A 13,283-nucleotide genomic window follows, 5' to 3' on the forward strand; every position below is an offset into this window, starting at 1 on the left:
GTCAACATTTTATTTTTAGGGGAACCACCGCTTTAAGAAGTGGACTTTATTCATCATTTTCTCATACCATATAGGATTTTCTCCTTTATATATTTTTTTATGATCACATTTGAATTTCACTTTGTGTGTTTTTTAAAGTGCAGCGCCGACTGCAATTTGTTGGGACTTTATTTTGCTATTTTTTCCAATTTCTATTTAATAAGTAATTGATTGTCAATTATATATTATTGTTTTACGGCACTTTACATATATTGTATGGGCCTAGCGCCCTCTATTTTATATTTATCAATGTTCACACAATTTTTTGTGTTTTTTGAGGAGCAGCTTACAACACTATTAATTTTTATTGTAACTAGGCGCGGAATTTCACTATACACTAGCTAAGCAAGTAAATGGCCAGCTTTGCTACCATGTTTTTTTTAGTAAGGTCCAATAACTGGAGCTCATACTGCGTTTATACAGCCATGCCTCTCGTGTGTGCGAGTCAGAGTTAGCATCATAATCACTATTCGCTTGCAGCATTGCAGTTTCTAATTCCTCAGTAGTAATAATCTTCTTATTTCTATTTTAGTAGATGGACGGGAGATGAGGAAAACCTCAGAGGATTGTCTCACTTTGTCTCCAGACTGTAAAGTAGAAGATGAGGACATCACACAGTATAGTCCAGGAGAAAACCCGACTACCTCAAATGTCCATCCGGCACCACACAGTGTAGATGGACCATCGTATTCCTCTTATCCTGAGGAACCTCAGACTGTGAGGGACGGTGCCGGACCATCGTATTCCTCTTATGCTGAGGAACCTCAGACTGTGAGGGACGGTGCCGGACCATCGTATTCCTCTTATCCTGAGGAACCTCAGACTGTGAGGGACGGTGCCGGACCATCGTATTCCTCTTATCCTGAGGAACCTCAGACTGTGAGGGACGGTGCCGTCCTTCCAACAGATAAAAGGTTTTCCTGTACTGAGTGCGGGAAGGGATTCCAATTTAGATCCCAACTTAATGTGCATAAAAGATCTCACACGGGGGAGAAGCCGTATTCCTGCCTTGAGTGTGGGAAATGTTTTTCAAAGAAATCAATTCTGGTTACCCATCAGAAATCTCACACAGGAGAAAGGCCGCATTCCTGTCCTGAGTGTGGGAAATGTTTTTCACATAAGACCCATCTTTACAGACATCAAAGATCTCACATGGAAGAGAATCAAGTTTCCTGTCCTGAGTGTGGAAAATGTTTTTCAGATAAGTCCAATCTTTACCATCATCGGAGATTGCACACAGCTGAGAAACGTTATTCCTGTAATGAGTGTGGGAAATGTTTTCTAATGAAGTACAAACTTCTTAATCATCAGAAAACACACACAGGTGAGAAGCCGTATTCCTGCTCTGAGTGTGGGAAATGTTTTGCACTAAAATTGTCTCACATCAGAGGTCTCACACAGGTGAGAAGCCGTATTCCTGTCCCGAGTGCGGGAAATGTTTTTCACAGAAGACCAATCTTTACAGACATCAGAGATCTCACACAGGGAAAAGCTGTATTTCTGTCCTGAGTGCAGAAAATGTTTTTCAGTAATGTCCTATCTTCGTAATCATCAGAGATTGCACACAGGTGAAAAAACATATTCCTGTTCTGAGTGTGTGAAATGTTTTTCACAGAAGTCCAGTCTTTCCACACAGCAGAAATCTTGCATGGGGGAGAAGCCACGTTCCTGTCTCAAGTGAGGGAATTGTTACTGAAGTTCTGTCTTCCTGTACATCAGGGATCCCACACAACCCTTGAATGAGGGAAATGTTTTCTATATGAATGTTTCTGGACAACACAGCTCTCATGTGGGGAAGAGGCACACCCTGATATACACCTCAGATATACTCCATGGCTGATCTTCATCATGTAAGAAACCATTGATAAGGAGATCAGAGTTCACCAAAGACATGGATGTACCATGTTGGCAGTAGCAAAATAAAAATGTCAAGTTTGGTAAAGTTTGGGGTGTAAGCTTTCACAAATGCTTGAGGTCTATTTTTAAAAAAAATGAATGTCCCCAGCATTCCCCCAGCTGTGACAAATGTTTGTTGTTATTAATTTCATAGTGATTTTCTATGATCTTTGGCGCCATCTGTAGCCATAATGTGTTATTGTTTTATTTTTCCTGATGGCGGTTTTTCACACAATACCAGAATAGAGACTCTATGTCATTATTGTTGAGACCTGGCTAACTCCCTGGTTAGGGAATTATTGCTGTTTGTCAGAATGCAAAGTATATTAGAATTTAGTTGGGGTTAGTTAGATAGGATGTATCTCTCTTTGCTTCATTCAAGAGACTTAGAAGATTGACTACGGTGCAAGATCATTGTTTGTGTAGAATGATTTTATTGATATGTGGAAAGGCTAGCCATTGGCTTGCCTGGGTTTGTGGGAGGAGCGTGGGGCTTCTTATTCTCCCCCTCTTCTCCCAGCACACGTCGGCGTTGTTTCCGGGTTGCAGGGGTCAGCACGCGTCACTTCCGGTTCCGGGTATCCTCCGTTCGGTCGTTGCTGACATCGTGGGCGGTCAAAAGCCGTCCTGGTGTGGCTGGCAGCGTTCGCCCGTGTTGGCGTGAGTGTGGGGTTGCTCCCCTCCCTTCGATTCACTCCGGCTGGTGCGTCCTCCGTGCGCGCTCTCACGCTACTCCCTGGTCGGGTCAGGTATGTCTGGGGGGGGGGGGGGACTGGCGGTTTCAGGGGAGCTGGTCGTCACGCAGGCCAGGGGGGGCTGGAGGGTGGATGCAGGTGTCAGTATCGCTGCAGGTGCGTGAAGGTAGGTGCTGCCTCTGGGTAAGGGGGGGGGGCACGGTGTCGGTAGTCTTGGCCTCTGCTTCAGGTGGTACACTGGGGGGCGGTGGTTGTTAGTAGCAGTTCCCCGCAAGCGTCATGCGTCTTAGGCCCCATACTCACGAGCAAACATGTCTGCTGAAACTGGCCCGCAGGCCAGTTTCAGCAGACATGTTTGGTCGTGTGTGGGCGCGAGCGGGCCGAATTCCAGCAAACATTTGCCCGCCGGGCCTTTTCCCAGCGGGCAAATATTTTTGGACTTGTTTTAAAACAGTCCGCTGGAATTCAGCCCGCTCGGACATGTACGGTCGTCAGTACAGACCTACCGTACATGTCCAGGCGCCCGCCGTCCCTCGCATGCGTCGAATGACTTCGACGCATGCGTGGAAGCATTTTAAAGGCGGGCCGCCCACGTCGACGCGTCATTGTCGCGGCGACACCGCGTCATCGACGCGGCGACACCGCGGACACGCCCCGCGTATTGTTTACGCGCGGACTTCTGTACGATGGTGTGTACAACCATCGTACAGAAGCCCTCTGGCAGACATGTATGGTGAAAACGGTCCGACGGACCGCTTTCACCATACATGTTTGTCCGTGTGTACCCGGCCTTAGCATGTCGGTATCTGGCTTACCTGCAGCAGGCTCTGCGGCCGCACGTCAGCTCTGGGCCATGTCCTCTCAAACGGCAGGCGCAGGGTTACTGGGTGCATCCTGCCCAGGGTCACTTTTCTTTCTCCACCTCAGAGCACGTTCACTCTGGGTGGGGGGTGGTGTCGGGTCGGTGGTTATCGTATTGCTAATTATTCATGATGTTTTTCGCAGGTGGATTCAGCTGTGTCTGCAACAGCAAGGTGTGTCTGTTTTCCATTCAAGAGGGTTTAGTTAGGGTTTACATAATCGGATCCGTCACGTCTTCGGATCCGTACGGGCTGAGTTTTCGTTTTTAATTGATTTTGCAGCCTCGTCCAGAAAGGCGCAGTTGTTTAGACTCCTTTTCCCTACCCAATCCCTACCACAGCCATCCACCAGTGCTGAGCAGGCGTCCCTGCTCACCGCTCTGACGCAGATGCACACAGTTTTGAACACCCTTTCATCTTCAGTTCAACTGTTGCAGGACAGGATGGATGTGTTGGAGGCCCGGCCAGTCGGTGCGGTGGTCCCGGCAGGTGCCTCGGTTCCTGGGCCATCGGCTGTCCCTGCTGCTGTTACCGGTGGGCCTTCTCCTCTGGCTATTCCCTCCGGTTCTGGTACGGTTCTGTCCATTTCCTCTGCCCATTTTATCCCGGCTAACCTGAAGAAAGATATCCTAGAAGGCAAGGACGTCAATCTTGCCTCGCTCCTCATTGCGTCGCAGGACGTGGTGGAGAACAAGGCATATGCCTGCGGGGAGGTCTCGGTGGTCCTCAGGACCCGCAATCCCAGGTTAAACCGCAAGCTCAGTATTGCCGAGTTCGTCCTTGCCTTCGGGATTTTTAGGGACATTGTTTGTGGGGTTAGTCCTGCCAGGAGGGAGGAGTTGGATCTGTATTTTCATAAAATCGTGGATTTAGCGCACAAGTATGGCGGTAGCTCGTTCTACGACTACCACAGTTCCTTTTCCGCCAAAGTCGCGGTCATGTGGGCGCAGTTTCAGGTGGTTTCATGTTGGAGGGTCATGGACACTGAGCTGTTCTGCAGGCATTTCGCTAGCCAGAAGTCTCCCACGTGTGCCACCTGCCAATCTGCCGCCCACACCTCTAACTGGTGTCCTAATGTTGATCATCTGGGGGCGGCTGGGGCCAGCAGGCCTGGGTCAGGCGGGTCTTCTTCAGGCCCGTCGGGCCTGGTGGACAAGCTTGGCAGGCCTATCCATGTATTAGGGAAATCACAGCTCTGTAACAACTATAACTACACGACCTGCAACTACAACCAATGCCGGTTGTTGCACGTCTGTGCAAATTGTTTCAGGGCGCACCCCAAAACCGCCTGCCCGGTCAAGCCCTCAGGGGCTTCCTGACTAAGTCAGGTGAACATCCCCCGGTTGGACTTCTGGTTAGCACGTCACCCTTGCCCGGCTCTCAGGTGGTTTTTGGTGGAGGGGTTTGAGGAAGGTTTTCACACCGGCCTTATCACCCTTCCATCTCAGTCGCATGAGTGTGCTAATTTGGTATCTGCCACCACTAACCCCGAGTTAGTTGATGAGTTGCTAGGGATGGAGTTGGCCAAGGGCTTCGTCATTGGGCCGTTTTTGTCCCCGCCTTTCGTCATGTGGAGGGTGAGTCCTGTTGGGGTGGTGAAGGGTAAATTTTCAAATAAATATCGCTTGGTGTACGACCTGTCTGCGCCTCATTCATCACCTGTGCCCAGTTTGAACTCCCTCATTCCGTCGGAGGAGTTTGCATTAAAGTACGCTTCTGTGGACTCTGCCATCCAGCACATATTGCAGTTAGGCGCAGGAGCTTGGTTATCCAAGGCGGATATCTTTGATGCCTTCAAGCTCCTCCCTATCATGCCGTCTTTGTGGCAGTGGTACGGCATCAAATGGCGGGGGCAGTTCTTTTTCGCGACCAAGTTGACATTTGGGTCCAAAAGTAGCCCGTGGCTTTTTGACACGTTTGCCTCGGCACTCAACTGGGTGTTGGCTGAACAGTTGGGGTGTGGCAAGGTTATGCACTACCTGGATGATTTCTTGCTGCTAGAGGGCCGGCTCAGACACCCAGGGATCTTGCCACGCTCACCGAGCTGTTCAGGGATCTGAATGTCCCCTTGGCTGCCCACAAGGTGGAGGGTCCGGCCAGCACGGTTACCTTCCTAGGGATCACGTTGGACACAGTACGGATGGTTGCTAGCTTGCCACAGGACAAGCTGGTCAGGATCCGTGGTGTCATCCATGGCTTTGTTAGGTCCCCAGTGTGTTCTAAGAGGGAGTTGCAGTCCCTCTTAGGCATGCTGAATTTCGCCATGCGTATCATCCCGCAGGGTTGGTCTTTTGTTTCTCGCTTGCTGGCACTCCTGCCGCTCTTCCAAGACGCTGACTCGAGGGTGCGGTTGGAAGCCGATGCCAGGGCGGATCTGCTCATGTGGGATCTTTTCTTGCGCCACTGGAATGGGGTGTCCTTATTCATCTGGCTCCCCACCCCAGCCTCCCCCGGGGTGTTTTCTGATGCCGCCGCTTCAGTGGGTTTCGCGGCCATTTTCGGGCGGCAGTGGCTTGCGGGGCCCTGGCCTCCGGAGGTGGCGGATATTCCGGGTTTTTCCCGGACGTCCGCGTTGTTCGAGATCATCCCTGTTGTGGCTGCGGCATATACCTGGGGGCCCTCGTGGTCGGGTAATACGGTTGTGTTTTTCACCGACAATGTCGCCACAGCGGCTATTATCAACAAGGGGAGGTCAGGCTCCCTCCTTATCATGGCATTCATGCGCAGGCTGACTTGGTTGGGTCTCAGGTTCAATTTTCACTTTTGGGGGGAATTTGTTAGTGGGGTGGATAATGGGGCGGCGGAAACATTGTCCAGGTCTGATTTCCCTAGTTTCTTTCGGCAGCATCCAGAGGCGGATCGGAGGGGCGTCCCGGTGCCGTCGTTTGCCCAGCTGAGGTTGGACTAAGAACCCTCGGGTCTCGTGCAGCTGACCTTATCCATGATTCGTTGGCCTGCAACACACGCAGGGCTTATGGCACGGCTTGGAGATGTTTTTGTAAATTCACGTCCCTTTACCCTAGCACCGAGGGATACGATGTCAGCTATATGTTGGCTTTAATGGCATTTTGTCATGATAGTCTATGTCTATCTCACAATACCATCAAGTTGTACCTGGCAGGCATTCAGCATTACTTTTTCCTGTGACAACCTGCATCACCGTCCATTTTTGGTGGAGGCCGGTGGTGACACGTTTGCCAATCTCCGGGTCAATGATGCGAGGGTTGGCGGATTTCCTGGCCCTGTCACCTTTTGGGGTGGGTTCCAGCTTGGTCCTGGTGGCTGCGGTGTTCCTCTGCTTTTTCGGGTTCCTCAGGCCAGGGGAGGTAGCTAGGGCTGGGCTCCACTCCCCTGTTCTCCGCAGAGGGGATCTCACCAGGTGGCCGGATCATTTTGCATTGCAGTTGCCCAATAACAAGAACCGGCAGGTAGGGCAGGGGTTCATCGTCAAGTTTTACAGTTCCAACATGGCCTGGTGTCCGGTGAAGGTCTTGGATCGGCTTATGGGTTCATTGGCCGCGACTCCCCCCGAGAGCCCCTTGCTTCCCTTTCCTACCTTGGCCCTCTCCTCTTCCCAGTTTATTTCCCACGTTAGGATTCTGACTGGGAGGTTGGGATTCAACCCTGGTAGGTTCTCGGGGCATTCCTTCAGGATTGGCGCAGCCTCCGCAGCTTCCAGGCATGGGGTCCTGGCTCATGTCATCAAGTACATGGGCCGCTGGCGATCCTCATGTTTCCAGCGTTACGTCCCATATCCCCACGCAGAGGTTAGGCAGGCTTTTGCGGTTTTGTTGGTTTAAGCATGTTTCTGTTCTATTGTCATTAAACTACTTACTGTACCTAAATTGGTGTCTCTTTGCCCTCTTTTAGGCGTACTCTCACGGGCGACCACGGCACACCTCAGGTCGCTAGGGTTGGGGTAGGGCGCTGGTAACTATCCAGTATTCAGGCTCCGATCACAAGTGGAAAGGCTAGCCATTGGCTTGCCTGGGTTTGTGGGAGGAGCGTGGGGCTTCTTATTCTCCCCCTCTTCTCCCAGCACACGTCGGCGTTGTTTCCGGGTGCCCACCCACCCGTCCCCTTTTTTAACCACTTCTTCATAGGGTATGCCCTCTTTTAGGCGTACTCTCACGGGCGACCACGGCACACCTCAGGTCGCTAGGGTTGGGGTAGGGCGCTGGTTACTATCCAGTATTCAGGCTCCGATCACAAGCATCTTTAGAGAGAGTGCAGGGCTTGTTTCATGGGTCTTATGGTAGTAGTTAAAGGATCACTAAAGGAAACATTTTTTTTAGCTAAATAGCTTCCTTTACCTTACTGCAGTACTGGTTTCATGTCCTCATTGTTCGTTTTTGCTTTGAAGTTGCTGTAATTCTGCTGTGATCTCCACACTTCCTGCTTGTCTGGCTCCTTATGAAAAATCGCATGGCAGCTTTTCACTGTGGTCCAAGCTGTGTGTCTAAAACTCCTCAGAACCAATCAGATTCATTTTAAAAACAAAACACTGCCCTGGATTTGTTTGTTTTTGTTCTGTGGGTCTCTTTACTTCACAGAAACATGAAACCAGTTTAAAAACGAAAGTGAAACTAGAGGCACATTATATGATTGAATTTAATCTATTTTTAATCATTTTTAAAAGGAATCAGTTAACTTTTATACCCTGTAAACAGTCATTTCAGCAAAACAATTGTTTTCCTTTAGTGACCCTTTAAGTAAGATTACTGATATAGAGTTGGCAGGTCATCCCTGCAGGGATAATGCTTCATCCATTGATACCGTGGGGTTGATTCACTGAAGAAAAATCCACTCTGGGCTACAAGTGCAATTGGAAGTGCAGTCGCTGTAAATCTGAGGGAAATATCTGAAATCGGGGGAAGCTCTGCTGATTTTATCATCCAATCATGTACAAGCAAAAATGTTTTTATTTTCCTTGCATATGCCCCTCAGATCCACAGCGGCTGCACTTCCAAGTCCACTTGCAGAGCACTTGTAGCACAAAGTATATTTGCCTTTAGTAAATAACCCTCTGTGTTTTGTTGAGCACTTTTTTAACTCTTTATTCATATGGAATGTAACATGTAATTACTGTTAAGCTTTGGATTTTCCCCTTTTTTGTCCCTTGTAAGTGGGATACTCCTTCTGTTCACGTTTTACAGCAATAAACCTAAAAAAAACATCCCCTAGACTGCTTTCTGAGCCGGTGTGTGTAAACCGTTTGCCGTGTGCCTGTCTGCCTCTGCACTTAAAAGATAATCCAGTGGCACCTTTGGGGGTAAGTGCTACATAGCAGCTGAATATAGAGATCTCCTAGCAATATTATTACCAAGCTGTAGCTAGGGGAAGCTCTAATGTTTACCGTGTGACTGCAGGCGAGTGATTCCTTCTAGCTCACGCTAACTCGCTCACTGCCAGAGCTGTTTTTGCAACTTTTTCCACACATGTTAAAATGCACATTTTGGGCCTGAAGATTAGTTAAAGGGGTTGTAAGGGTTAAACGTTTTGCACAGAGTGGCCCCGATCCTTGTCTTCTGGGGTCCCTCGTCGGCTGTCTCGGCTCCTCCCTGCAAGAGCTAACCCCTTCTGGGAAGCGCTCTCCCAAGGTGGTTAGCTTGCGGGCGCGCTCCCGTGTGATACGGTGGCGGCCATAGCTGCCAAGTGTATCACTCATCCCCGCCCCTCAGCGTGCCGTGTCATTGATTTGATTGACAGCAGCGGGAGCCAATGGTTGCGCTGCTATCAATCTCCAATGAAGAGCTGCCTCAAGCTGGGGGAAATCATCGTAGGATCGTGCCCACGGAGTTTTGTGGGTAAAACTGGGGGAGCCCAACAGTAGGGTGACCAGACATCCCCGGTTTTGTCCCTGGATTGAATTTGAACAGGGGCTGGGGCAATTTCAAAAACAGTCAGTGCAGAATAAAAAAAAATCTGAATTGCACGCCCCCCGCTCCACCGCACCTACTAGCTTAGGGGGGAGTATTTTTTTCCATTATCTTTTCCCCCTTCTGATGATCATGTGCTGGTCAGGGAGGAGGGACCATTTCTTCAGTTTTGGGGGTGCATGCCCATTCAGCTCCGCTCGCATGTTCTTCTGCCTAGGCTCAAGTCCCGGCCAGCCGCCTGCCTGCTTATCTCCTTGCCTTCCCTGGTCTTCCTCCACTCCCCACCCAGTAGTAGCCGGGGCCCGAAGAGTGAGACTTGACAGGCTGTGAGGCGGGCGGCGGCAGCGACGGACAGAGAGAGGCAGCTGAGCTCAGCTGACAGTGTCCAGCAGCAGGAACAGAGAGCAAGTGGATCTGATTGTGGGGCTGCCAGCGCCTTCAACACAGGTGTGCTTTTGGGGTGTCTGTCAATAGACTACATTGCACTTTGTCTCTCTAGAATAATGGGTGGTATCATAACTCACATACAGCAGGCACTCTATCATGGCTCGGGTTGGCTCTGTCCCAGTGTGTCACATAACATAACATGGCTGCTGGATCCTGATTTTGTTAACTTATTGGTCACAAGTTTTGGCACCCAGCAGACATGCTATGCGACACACTGGGACAGAGCACTGCCAGCCAGAGCCATGATCGAGTGCCTGCTGCCTGTGTGTTATTATGATCCTGATGTGGTAACCAGTTGCTGATCACCTGATAGCAGATTTACTGCTACAGGGCGGTCATGCAGCGCAGGATCACGAAAAGTATGTAGCACTACCCCCGCAGGAGCTGCTGAGTATTTCGAGCGGCATGTCACCTCTATTTTCTCGCTTCCAGGGTAGTAGAAGAGAGTTGAAAAAGTTCACCTTACTCTGTTGCACATGCAGCCAACGGCTCAGCCAAGTAACCTGACCTTAACCCCTTCTTTGCCAGCACACAGACAAGTTCAAACTCTCAATGGCGAAATGACTTTCCAATACCGTTGTTAGAGGCAAATGCCTATCCCGGACGAGCCCCCATGTGTAGCACTACCCCCTTAAGGAGCTGCTGAGTATTTCGAGTGGCATGTTCCCTCTATTTTCTCGCTGTCCAGGGTAGTAGAAAAAAGTTGAAAAGTTCGATGTCCACACTTTACACTTCTTTTTTCTAAGATTTATTTGCAGAACTTGGTAAAAAAGAAGAATTTGTTGGAGGGGTGGAAGGGTAAATAGGTAGGTAGGTTCAGGTGTATAATCTCAATTAGGAAACACTCCTGCTTCCAGCAAACAGTTCTCGTCGCCACTATAGCCAGAGTGGGTATTGCTCACCCGGATAGGTCCCTCTCACTGGCCTAGCAGCCGGAATGGCGCATGGAATAAAGTACAGTCTCTGCCACAGACCTTCCTTTATGACACTTTCGGTCCAGAATCCCCTGACACAAGATTCAGCACCCGGATCTCTCCAGATTAACTTTTGTAGAACTCAGATCTGACAGGCGATCACCATCAAGCCTCTCAGTGTATGGTGCATCCTTCGATAAAGTTTCCAAAGCCCTATGCATTCAAAATTGGCTTCTTGAATCAAAATTTCCAGGATTCATGCTTTCCCTCGATGCAGAGAAAGCCTTCGACAGGATTGCGTGGGATTACATGCACGCAGCTTTGGGGTCTTTAGGCCTCCGAGAACGTATGTTTCAATTTATTAACCTCCTATACTCATCCCCAACAGCGAAGATCAAAATTAACGTTTGCCTGTCGGAGGCTTTCTCTGTGTCGAATGGAACTCGACAGGGGTGCCCATTGTCTACAATTATTTTTATTTTAATATTAGAACCCCTCCTTTGTAGAATTCGCGCCAACCAAGATATAGTGGGCATCACTATAAGGAATAAACAATACAAATTAGCAGCATTTGCTGACGATGTGCTGCTGTTTCTGACAAATCCCCTAATTACACTTCCCAACCTGCTAAATGACTTTTTGTTGTTTCGGGATCTTTCCAATTTAAAAATTAATCTAACAAAATCTAGAGCCCTTAATATCTCACTGCCCACTGACACAGTGACACTATGTAAACAAAACTTCCCTTTTATTTGGGTTGACAAGGATTTATCGTATTTAGGCGTTCATATATCATCCAACATAAAAGACTTGTACAATAATAACTTTTTACCCTTCTTAAATACAGTTAGATCTGACTTGTTAAGATGGGATAAGGGTATATTTTCATGGTTCGGTCGAGCGAATATACTAAAAATGAATATTCTCCCTAGATTCTTGTATCTGTTCCAGACCCTCCCCATAACCATTCCAGGATCTTTTTTTAAGTCGTTCAGACGGATATGCTTAAGTTTTATTTGGAATGGGAAACAACCACTAATTAAGTGGGATAAGTTAATTACTCCAAAACTTATGGGAGGCATAGGGGTCCTGGACTTACGCAAATATTATTGGGCCAGTCATTTATCAAGGATAGTAGATTGGCATGTACATATTCACTCCAAGGACTGGATTGGATTAGAAGAGATCTCTTGCCTTTCGCCTGTGCCCATAAGACACTTGCCGTGGACCATTCCTAAAAAACTTCCAAGCAGCGCCAAATCGCATCCCGTAACGGGTTCATCCCTAAAGATCTTCAGATATTTATGCAAAGCAATGACTTTATCCTCTATATATGGACCAGTCACCCCGGTTATCCTTAGTCTTGAAATCCCTCTTCCAGAATATGACATAATACACTCGGACAACACTCCCACAATTACACACAGGGCTGCAGATTTTTTCGAACATAATTCCCTAATTTCTTACGAAGCCTTTATAGCCTCCAATCCTAATAGCAATATACCAGATCTCAGTTTTAACAGAATCACTGGATTTCTCAAAAAATGTAACCCTGTGAATGGGTGGTATAGGCCCAAAACGCGGTTTGAATCTGTTTGTCTCAGAGATTCCCCTCAGAAGCACCTGATCTCTCTTATGTACGCTCTTCTCAACTCAAACCTTGACCTTCAAATGGATAGTACTAACCTCAAATGGGAAAAGGAACTTCAAATTTCTGTAACATCTGATCAATGGACGACCATATTCAGACGTATACATAAGGGCACGTTAAATATATTGACTCAAGAAAACGGCTACAAGATTTACTCGAGATGGTACAAAACCCCTTCAATTATTCATAAATTCGACCCAAATACATCTCCATTATGTTGGAGATGTGAATGTGAACCAGGTACTCTAATGCATATATGGTGGGAATGCTCCGCTATATCTAAATTCTGGAAGAAAGTTCATAACTTAATTACACAAATTACTACTTTTGCACCGACTTCACTCCCGAACAATACTTATTGCACCTCTCTAGCCTCTCCCATTCAACTTATAATGACACCATAATTATACACTTAATTAACGCAGCGAGATTATGTATCCCCATCAAATGGAAACAAACTCTACCACCTACTATTCCGGAATGGCTCCCTGGGTTAATCACATTGCCAGCATGGAAGAATTAATACATCAATCTAGAGACGCATCTAGAGTCTACCTCGATAAGTGGTCATGTTGGTCACACTTTACGAAATCAGCAGAGTACCATATGTTAATGGAACCCTGACAGAACTTTTGTTCTATTGAAGTATAATATATGATTAGAACCTTTTAATTCGCATACCTAGGCCAGGTTTGAAACGCCAGCTAATGCATGTCTCAATCAATTGCTCACCCTTTCCTAACCTATTCTTACCCTCTTCCCTCCATAATACTTGTCTTTTGATAAGAAAAACAACACATGTTATTGATTTTTTTTTTCTGCATGTTCATGTTAGTTTTTTATTTTAAACGCTGTTCTTTGATAGCGTTTACTCACCGAATGTATTGTATGTATTGATTTCA

Source organism: Rana temporaria, chromosome 4 (genome assembly GCF_905171775.1).
Source record: "Rana temporaria chromosome 4, aRanTem1.1, whole genome shotgun sequence".
NCBI lineage: Eukaryota > Metazoa > Chordata > Amphibia > Anura > Ranidae > Rana > Rana temporaria.